Here is a 10718-nt window from a genome sequence, read left to right on the forward strand (position 1 = left end):
TGCCCATTAGACCATACTACTCTTTAGGGGAAAGAGATACAGATCCCTGAGATGTTTATGTGGTTTTGTGTGTCTGGTTGTGTGCTTGTGTGTGTGTGTGTGTGTGTGTGTGTGTGTGTGTCCACGTGAAATGTTCTTGATGATTTACTTAGTACTGAGGGTGAATCTTCCTTAAGAATCTGTATTCTTAATTCATTCCACTGAAAAAGAAATATTTCTCTGTGTACTAATGGCTCATAACTATAATTCTAGCTCTTCAGAATGCTGAGATTTTTGACATTATTAATGTTATCCCAGGTATTAACCCAATGTTATCCCAATGTTATGCCAGGTGAGCCAGGAAAAGTCCATGACACTCTTATCTCCATTTCATCACCAGAAAAGTCAGAAATGGAGCTGTGGTTTAAGTAATAGAGTAATATTCTTGAGGAAAAACATAGGAATAGCACCTAGGCTTTTATCAAGGCTCAGGACCCATACATAATATCCAGAAAGCACTTGTGCTATTACAATGAGCTCTTATGCTATTGCAAGTCACAATTATGTCTAATGGATTGTCTCTACAGGCCAGTTGCAGTAAAAAAACAAATTTTTGTAGTGCTCACTTTGGCAGCACATATACTAAAATTGGAATGATACAGAGATTAGCATGGTCCCTGCACAAGGATGACATGCAAATATGTGAAGCATTCCATATTTTTTTTTAAAGAATCTTGTATTACTTCATAAGATATGTTCTTTCTGGACCATCTTTATGCCTCATTTTTCTCTCTGGAATGATATTGAAATAGAGAAAATATTCAGTGAGGAATTTGGTTTCTGGATCCCTCCCTCATTCATTATTGACATGTTCTGTCTTTTTATTTTTTGGCAGTCCTGGAGCATGAACTGAGGGCCTGGGCACTGTCACTGAGCTTCTTTTTTGCACAAGCCTTGCACCCTTTGACCTGAGCCACAGGGCAACTTCTGGCTTTTTCTGTTTATGTGGTACTAAGTAATTGAACCCAGGGCTACATGCATGCTAGGAAAGCACTCTACCACTAAACCACATTCCAAGCCCCATGTTCTCTTTTTAACATATGTCTAACATGTTTAGCTCTGTCCCATCTCTGAAGCCACGGCCATTGCTCTTGAATCTATCCTCAATTTAACTCCTAACTGTGTTTCATTACCTATAACTGCCAAAATATTTTCCACTCCACCCAAGGAACTATCTTTCATTTTCTTAAATTTCACACTTCATTGGTTAATGTCAAACAATAACTCAACATTACCAGTGTCTGAAATTGAGGACACTTAGAATAATAAATAGCTTTTTCCAATGTTTTTCTTTTTTTAATTCTGAGGATTCAACTCTGGTTTCTGCGCAATCCTTCAGCTCTTCAGCTCAAAGTGAGTGCTATACCAGTTGAGCTACAGTACCACTTCCAGCTTTCTGAGTGGTTTATTGGATTTAAACCTTTCATTCCCAGGCTGCCTTTGAACTGGGAACCTCAGATTTCATCCTCCAGATAGCTAGGATTACAGGAATGAGCCACCAGTGCCCAGATAATAAATAGCTTTTTTTGGGGGAGGGGTCCGGTCATGGGCCTGAACTCTGGCCTGGGCGCTGTCCCTCATCTCTTCAGCTCAAGTCTAGCACTGTACCACTTGAGCCACAATGCCACTTCCGGCTTTTTTTTTCTGCGTATGTGGTGCTGAGGAATCGAACCCAGGGCCTCATGCATGCAAGGCAAGCGCTCTACCTCTGAGCCACCTTCCCAGCCCCAATAAATAGCTTTTAATGTGTATCAGGTGATACACAACAACTCAGACCCTTGGGAAGTCTTTTATCTTCCAGTCGGGCAGGATCTAACCCCACTATATGCTCTGGTAGATAACAAAATTAAACAGATTCTACAAATGTAATTAGTTCCCACAAGAGTTGGTATGAGTTATTTCCAAGGTGTGAGTGCAAATTAAGGCCTTTCTAGAAGTCAGTGATGCAAACAGAATGAATCAAACAGTAAGGAGAATATGTTTCTCAAGAAAGTATGGGGGTGCCTAGGAGCTGACAACAGTGGCTGTATGATAGGAGACCAGAAAGCAGAAACCACAGTCTCACCACCACAGAACCTAAACCCTACTAGGCATCCCATAAGCTTGTAAGAGATCCCCACATTCTGTGAGAGACTATAGGCTAGTGGCCCCTGCTAGAAACTGAGCAGCTACTATAGACAAACCACACCCAAGTTACCAGCCCAATCTTATATCCTACAATAGTTGGTATTCAGTGGCCAAACAAATTAATTTGTGATAATTTGCCACAAAACATGACAAAATAAATGCATATCTCAGACTGCTGGTGTCTTACACCTGTAATCCCAGCTACATAGGAGGCTGAAATCTGAGGATCCAGATTCAAAGGGATCCCAAGCAGCAATGTCTGTGATATTCATTTTGCCAATAAATAGCTAAAAACTGGAAATGGTGGTATGGCTTAAGTTGCTGTTCACTATTGAGCCATGGTTCTCCTTTTAGCTCTCTTTCAATTATTTTCATAAGTTTTAATTTTCTTTACAACGAATGACATATTTTTTGTTAGTTAGTTCTTAGTATGCTTTTATTGGATTGCTTTGGTATGAACAACTCGGGATTGAACTCATACCTCATTTATGGGAAGAAAGAAATCTAGCGATGGGGAAAAAAACAGTTGTTTAAGGATACAGGTGGACCTGTTGCAACAATGAGAAGTACAAGTTGTCATGTCCAAAACGAGCTTTACAACGTCGGATGGGGGGGGGAAGGGGGGGAAGGAAAAGGATTGGGAATGGGGGGGAGGGGGGAGGCTGGGAAGGGATGTGAAGGGTAAACACAGGAGGAGGCTGCAATGCTTGGTAAGAAATGTACGCATTATCCTGCCCATGTAATTGTAACTCCTGTGTACAGTATGTTCACAAATAAAATAAAATTAAATTTAAAACAACAAAAAAAAAAGAAATCTAGCACCTAAGTCACAATTCAGTTGTGGCAGTTTTTTGTTTGTTTGTTTGTTTTTATTTGTCGTGGGGATTGACTTCTGGGCCTCGGTGCTATCCCTAAGCTCTTCAGCTCAAGGCTAATGCTCTACCACTTTAGCTACAGTGCCAATTCCAGTTTTCTGTGTGGTTCCTTGGAGATAAGAGTCTCATGGACTTTTCCTTCCTAGGCTAGCTTTGAATCGTGATCCTCAGATTTCAGCCTCCTGAGTAGTTAGGATTTTATGTGTGAGCCACCACCACCCGGCTATGGTAGGTTGTTTTTTGTTTTTTTGTTTTTTTTTTTGTTTTTTTTTTTTTAGCAATTTGAATTTCTTATTTTTGTCCTAATTTAATTTAATATTTTATTTTTTTAATCCCAGGGAATTGAGTATAGGATCCTTTATATGTATGTATGTGCATGCTTTTGTGTACATATGTGCCAATACTGAGGCTTGAATTTCCTTAAATTTTTCCAAGCAAGGCTGACACTATACCACTTGAATCACACCTTCAGTATTTTCATTACTGCTTAGTTGAAGGTAAGAATCTCTGATTTGCTACTTTGAAGGCTTAGTTTTTGGATGACAGTTAAGAGCCAAACTGTGAGGTCTCCTTACCACTTCCCTCTAATATCTACTTAGGAAAAGCTGGAAGTGTCACTGTGGCTCAAGAAGTAGAGCACTAGCCTTAATGAAAAGCAACTCATATAAAGTGCCTAGGCCTGATTTAAACCCTGTGTCCTGCAGGTTAAACAAATAAACTCTGAATTGTCTGACAAGTCTAGTTTTAAAACATGATCTTATCAATCTTAGCCTCTGAAATTGCTAGATTTACAGGTTTAAGCCTTTAGTAATGGTGATAGTTTTCTATTATTATTGACAGATGCTTTAAAAAACACATAATGTAGCTAACAGTGGCTCATGGTTATAGTCCTTGATATTATGGACACTGAGAAGCTTGGTGTGAAGTTGGGCCTAATGACAGAATGTCTATGAGTCTTATCTCTAATTAACAACCAAAAGGTTGGATGTAGAACTGTGGCCCAAGTTTTAAAGTCATAACCTTGAGCAGAAAAATTTTAGGGACAATGTTCAGGCAATGCATGCAAACCCAAGATCAGCACAAAAATTAAAATAAATAGAACATAAAATAATCCTAGGTATGGCTAGTGACAGTTTGCCTAGTTTTCCTAAAATTCTTAGTTTGATAGCCACCACAAAGATAAATAGACAAACCAAAAAATTATGTATCCATAGCCAGATGAAACGTTTGCTTAGAAATCTGCACTAATTATATTTTTAAAAACATTTCTTACACTCTTTAATTTAGAAAATTAGCCCCAAAATAATGCCAGTTGAAGAGAAATTGTATGTGATGACTACTTCAGAAACAATACATTTTTTAGTTTTTTAAAAGGAGATGTCACGGATGTCACGTATTTATCAACTTATATATATATATATATATATATATATATATATATATATATATATATATATATATAATTAGTAAATAAATTTCAACTAAATATTAACTTCATTGTCCTCTAAATTGAAGTGTTGACCTATATTTTATATCAGAATGAGCATTTACTTGCTTCATTTTTAAAAGTCAATTTAAGTTTTCTATTCAAATTTTATACAAAAAGAATGTGTTTGGTGTTCTAGGAAAGTTCTCCAAAAGTTAATGTAGAGCAGTATGTAGGGCCATTGTGAGATTAACTAGGAATTCTGAGCCATGAAAGACTAAAGTTTTAAAGTTGAAATAAATACATGTCAGAGATATAGAAACAAAACTTGGGTTTCTAGGGATAGACTTTCAAACCCTTTCAACACATTTGGCTGGGTAGATGGTGCTACATTTGGTAATTTTGCTTCACTCGAAAATTCTTGTTGAGGTTTTTGTGTGTAAGAAGAAAATCCCTTTGCTTTCGTATTTATGAACTTCATGTTAAAACTTTAGCAATGGACCTTCTGTGGCCCCTTTTTAACTGGAAGTATTTCAAGATTTTTAAGACCTCAAAATCCTTTTGTACTCTCAGCCAGGCTGTTTTGAACTATTTACTTTCAAATTTATTAGCATAATCCATTTATCATTGTAGGGAGGAGAATCCTATGTGAATAAAGTCTACTTGCTAGAGTTGTTTGTAAGTAATGAAGCATTGGGTATTTTGGGGTTAGCCTCTGTAGAGTAGACTGGATTGAGATGACATTTCCATGATTTATAGGTAAAATCACCCTCTTCCACTAGAGGTGCAGGATCAAATGAATGATGGGCATTGGTTTAAGGTTTCTTTTATTTTACTATGTATGAATCTTCCATCATATATATATATATATATATATATATATATATATATATATATGGCTTGAATCTTCCTGATATGTTGTTTTATATACATTTGGTTTTACACGATGTGAATTATAGTTTTTTAAATTAAATAAGCAGGACATTTGGCTTTAATCATGTAAGAATTTGATTAATTTTAAGAGGAAAAATATCATCAGAATTAAATTAGGTTATCATCATTCGAAAATAAATATTGAAAAGATATAAAGCAGAAGAATTTATGGGGTGCTTAATATATTCAGCCTTTCTTGTTTATAAGGTTTGTTGTGACCTGATGGTAATAGATTTGCAATGGGTAAAAGTGTTGTTGGTCACATAGAGTTGTTACTTCAGCAAATGTATGAGAATGTCTGATGATGTTGAGCCCTAGGTTTCTGAGAGGAAAAACACAGATATAAGTCCTCAAAGATGCTGACTAAAATGAATGAAATTCACACTCCATTAATAGGAGGGAAGGGCACCATTTTGTTTGCTGTCTTCAACAGCCAAATGCATTTTTCTCTGTAGGTGATTATAAGCAAAGAGGAGATTGTAGACAGACTCAATTCGTGGATCCTATTCAATGAAGAGAATAAGGAGATGTCTGGATGGCTGGTGTAGACGAACAACAATTCTACATACAGCAGACAGCATTATTGAAGAAAGGTTTGAGAAGTTTCAGAAGGTGAGCCAGCAGTGTCCAGGCAGGTGTAGTTTGAACACCCTTCTCACTGCTGAGAATCTCATGTTACAGGCAAGTTTTCTATAAGGATTGAAAGGAACAGTTGCTTCTTCTGCATTGGCAAGTCTGATAGGAGAAGGGGCTTGTGTCTCCTAAAGTATCTTGGTGTCTCAGAACCCTGAAGGAGTCTAGTTATTGCAAAAGAGCAGAGGTCATTCATGATTAAATTGATGATTTCATGTAGTCACTGGGCCTCAGATGTAATGTAGTTCAGTAACACATGTAACAAGAATTCATGTAGTGAAATGAAATTGAGTTATATCCACTTGTGAATTAGAAGTAAATTAGAAGTAGATTAGAAGATATCCATGAGAGAAATCAGTGGGGCTGTTGTATCAAGAAAGTAAGAACAAACCACATTTTGAATTTGTTTAGTGAGCACTTCTTGACTTTCCAACGTTTCCCTGTGAAATTGCATTAACTCTCATATATGATGAGAATTTCTCAATTACAAAACTCTATAAGACACATGCCATGTTTGTGGCTAAGAAATAAATGCGTTGGGGGCCAGGCACTAACGGCTCAATCCTATAATCTTAACTATTCAGAAGTCTGCAAACTGAAGATTGAAGTTCAAATCCAGTCAAGACAAAAATCTCCCTTTAGTTCTCCAAAACCATGGAAATGTAACTTTACCTCAAGTTATAGAATACCTGCCTTAACAGAAAAAGCTAAAACACAGTGTCCAGGCCGTGAGTTCATATTCTCATAGTGGAACAAATAAAAAGTAGAAAAGAAAGATGGAGTAATAATGGAGCTTCCTATTTTCATAACTTACCAGGACCACATGGAGTTAATAATCCTTTTAAGTGAAAAGAAGGCCCAGTTGAAGCAAATGAGTAAACAGTTAAAAAGGGCCAGCAGCAAGACAAGAGACTTCAAGAGGGTTGACAAGCTTAGCAACAAAATCAAGAGCATTCATCTTCAAGAAAACACACCTCTGTAATCCCATATACACCTTTGATTATTCTCATCGCTATGACCATCCTCTAACGTTGGCTAAACTTATCCACTAGAGTCACCGAACACAGCATATCCTTCGTGACATTTCATGGATAAAGTTGCTTGTCCTCATTGTCATCAGCCTTTCAGAATCTTCAGTGAAGAGCATGTTTTTCCACTTTGCCTGTATATGGTAGCATCTTCTTCTATTTTCCAGCAAAGAAACTGTGGCTAGCAGGCTTGAGAATGGTTACATTCAGAGGTTCTTCAGTTTCACATTTTTCCTTTCCTTTCTTGGTAGGTGAGTTGGAATAAGAAAAAAAATAAGCAGTATGTTTTATTTAACTGAAAAGATTTATTTGAAAATACTACAAGTTATCATTCTTTAAATATATTTTTAATTCAAATATAATAGGGCTAGTATTAATGCTGCTTGCCTTTAAACCTAACTATTTAGAAGGCTGAAATCTGAGGATAGTAGATTCACGACAGACAAGGTAAAATGGACCATGATACTCTTATCTACAACTAAGAAACAAAAAGCTAAACAAGGAGCTGTGGCTCAAATGGAAGTAGGTCTACCTTGAGCAAAAAGGAAAACCAAAAGAAACTAGGCCCTGAATTTAATTCCTAGTACTAGCACATATATGTTTGTGTGTGTGTATATATACATATATATATATATGCACATATATATTCTATATGCATGCATATATAGGCATATATGTGTGTCAATATATATAAATTGTATATGCATATGTATGTAATTTTATAATAAATTATTAGCAAGTGTCAACTATATACAAGCAAATATTTAGTGTTGCTCTTAAAAACAGATTCATATGCAATTATGAACCCCTGTGATTTATAGGAGCCAACATGAAAAGAAACGTAAACCAACAGATTAGGATATTAATAGAATGATTTTTGTTATAGAATGGACTGTATGCATAAGATTAGGCAAATGATATTTAGTCATTTTCCAAAACATTGAAAGCAAAAGCATAATAGTACAAGAAATCACATTTAGACATGGACTATGCCTCTCAGTGGACATGTAGAACAGGAAAATATGATAGCTATATGCATATAAATATACATGTATGCATATACATTGTCATATATGCATATATATACATACATACATACACAGGTACATGCACAACAGAATTTTATTTATCCATTCAAAAGAATTATAATGAATCATTTGCAAAGAAAGGAAATAAATTTGGGAAAATCATGCTAAATGAAGTAAGGGAAGAAAGCCAAACCCAGAGAAACAAATGACATATGTTTTCTGTTATATAGGAAGTTAGACATAATATAGATCAATACAATATGCACACTTTGTGGTGGAATCCAACTATACACCTAGGTATGAACTGAAATATGGATAGTTCAGAGAATAATTCAAAGAATGTAATTCCTTAGAATAGCTAACTCACATTCCAACAAAATAAACACTACGAATCAAGTACTCAGAGGTATGGATGGAGTCAAGGTGAGAAGAAATAGATAAATGAAGCAATAAATTGGAGTGAAATGCAGTGCTCTAACTTAATGCATATCCTACCAAATGAAGAAACTTGAGGAAAAGGTGGGAGTGAGTGTGCTGGGGAAAATTATGAAAGAGGTGAGATTGTACTCATGTACTCATAATGAATGTCAACTCCTGTGTACAAGTTGAAATCAAAATGAAATTAAAAATCCAATACTCAGTATGCTCATGAAAGTATTTCAGTGATGATGATTCTCTGAATAGCTAACAAACAATGAAGAGTTCAAGCAAATAAGTAGCAGAAAGGGAAATGATGTTCGGCTGGAGAAGAAGTTTAAGAAAAGAGGGGCTAGATTAATGAAAAGAGGAAGGAATGGCAAATATAATCATTATATTAATGATATCAATGTAAAAATGGAACCATGTAACTTGGAAGATGGGTAGTTTGGGGAAAGATGGGTATATTAATGGAACAGTAATCAAGATGCATTGTACTTATAAACAAACTCATTGAATTGAAACCACTTTGCACAATGATAAATACAAATGAGTAAAAAAGACAAAAAATAAATTTGTGCTTCATTTTTCGTAGCACAAGTAGTAAATCGTAAGTTATAATTTGGATAAAAAGAAAAGTTAAATTAGCTACATGACAAAATAAGAAACAAAATGTCTTGTGGGTAACATTGTCTTTGGAAATATCCGTGCCTCATAATATACTTTTCAAAAATATCAATATTTTGATTACTTTGATTTTTTTTGAAAATAAAGTGATCTGTGGACTTTCAGACACTATTATCATAATGCCTAATGTTACATAATTTAGCTAGAGTTGATAAGATAATCATTGTTACTTTTCTTATATTGTAAAATATAAGGAACTTTTATGATACCACTACATTATAACAGAGATACTGAAGTTTCCTTCTTTAAATTGCTCCACAGGATATTGTTACATATAACCTGATACAAGTCCCAAAATCACAAATATAAGTAAAATTACTTAGAAGGAAATGGTAGGAGGACAATTATTATCTAACACAATCAATGTCAGCCATGGACTTCCTGAAAGAGAATCATACACAAATGTGTTTGTTTCACCAGGCTTCTAGTGCCAAACAAGAAGTGTTGAAAAGACCCATTATGGCAAACTACTTCTCAAAGTCAGATCACTATATAGGCAGACCCTCCAAGACTCCTACATGGAAGAGACTATTTCTGACCCGAATGATCTTCTTTTTTTTTATTACCAAAGGAACAGTTCCTTTAGTAATTTATGTTTTTTGAATTTAGATAATGAATGAACATTTTTCACAAAATTAAATTTGAAATATCTTTGATCGGTTCTTCCATGCTTAAAACTAGCAATACAATAAATAATAGTTGCCACAATTTGGAACTTTTCTGCATCAATGGAAAAACAATCTGGAGAATACAGATTCTAGAAAGAACCAAAGGAATACAAAGATATATCTATTTTCCACACAATTGTTCAAGTGGAATGAAGGCCAACATAGTTTCTTTAAAGTAAGAGTCTAATGTCTGCACACCAACAGTTAACAAATGTTTATTCCAAACTTAGTGATTGTAGAATAGGTAGACTTTGTAGACTTTCTTATTTTTGAAAGAAAAAATCTACTTGAGTGAGACACAGGAACCCTAAGACTTACAGATAAAGCACATAGTGTGTTAGAAGAAGAAACCATGGTAGAAAAATGAAACTTCCTTTTGTTGGTCACGAGGAATGAACTAAGGGCCTGAGTACTGTCCCTCAGCCCTCTAGCACTTTGGGACAGAGTACAACTTTTGTTTTATTGTTGATTAACTAGAGACAAATCTCATAGACTTTCTTCCCAGGCTAGCTTAGAACCACAATTCTCAGATCTCAGCCTCATGACTAGCTAGGATTATAGATGTGAGCCACCATTATCCACCACCCCACAAAATGAAACTTTTCAGCTTCTAGTGAGTTCAATTTTCAGTGGCCAGGAAAGACCTCCTAGAATGGTGCTTGCCACTAAAGAATTGAATTTACAGAATGAGCAACAAGGATGTTGTCTGTTATTAAAGATGCAAGTATGAAAGGGTGCTATTAATTTCAGTTATTTTTTTCAATATGATTGACCTTCAGTACAAATATGATCTTGTTGTCACCTCTTGGAAGGAGCAGAGACTGGGCCTATGCTACTGCAAATGTAAGAGACTAGAA

General features: G+C 35.5%; 1 non-coding gene across 1 annotated transcript; it reads left to right on the top strand.

The window, feature by feature from the left end:
• The first annotated feature begins 597 nt into the window (after positions 1–597).
• Positions 598–701, top strand: LOC138836717 (U6 spliceosomal RNA). Its single transcript, XR_011375024.1, has one exon. It is a non-coding gene; the product is annotated as a U6 spliceosomal RNA (small nuclear RNA).
• The last annotated feature ends 10017 nt before the right edge of the window (positions 702–10718 follow it).

The sequence above is a fragment of the Dipodomys merriami genome, unplaced genomic scaffold (assembly GCF_024711535.1).
Source record: "Dipodomys merriami isolate MVZ:Mamm:240054 unplaced genomic scaffold, mDipMer1.0.p SCAF_255, whole genome shotgun sequence".
Classification (NCBI taxonomy): Eukaryota; Metazoa; Chordata; class Mammalia; order Rodentia; family Heteromyidae; genus Dipodomys; species Dipodomys merriami.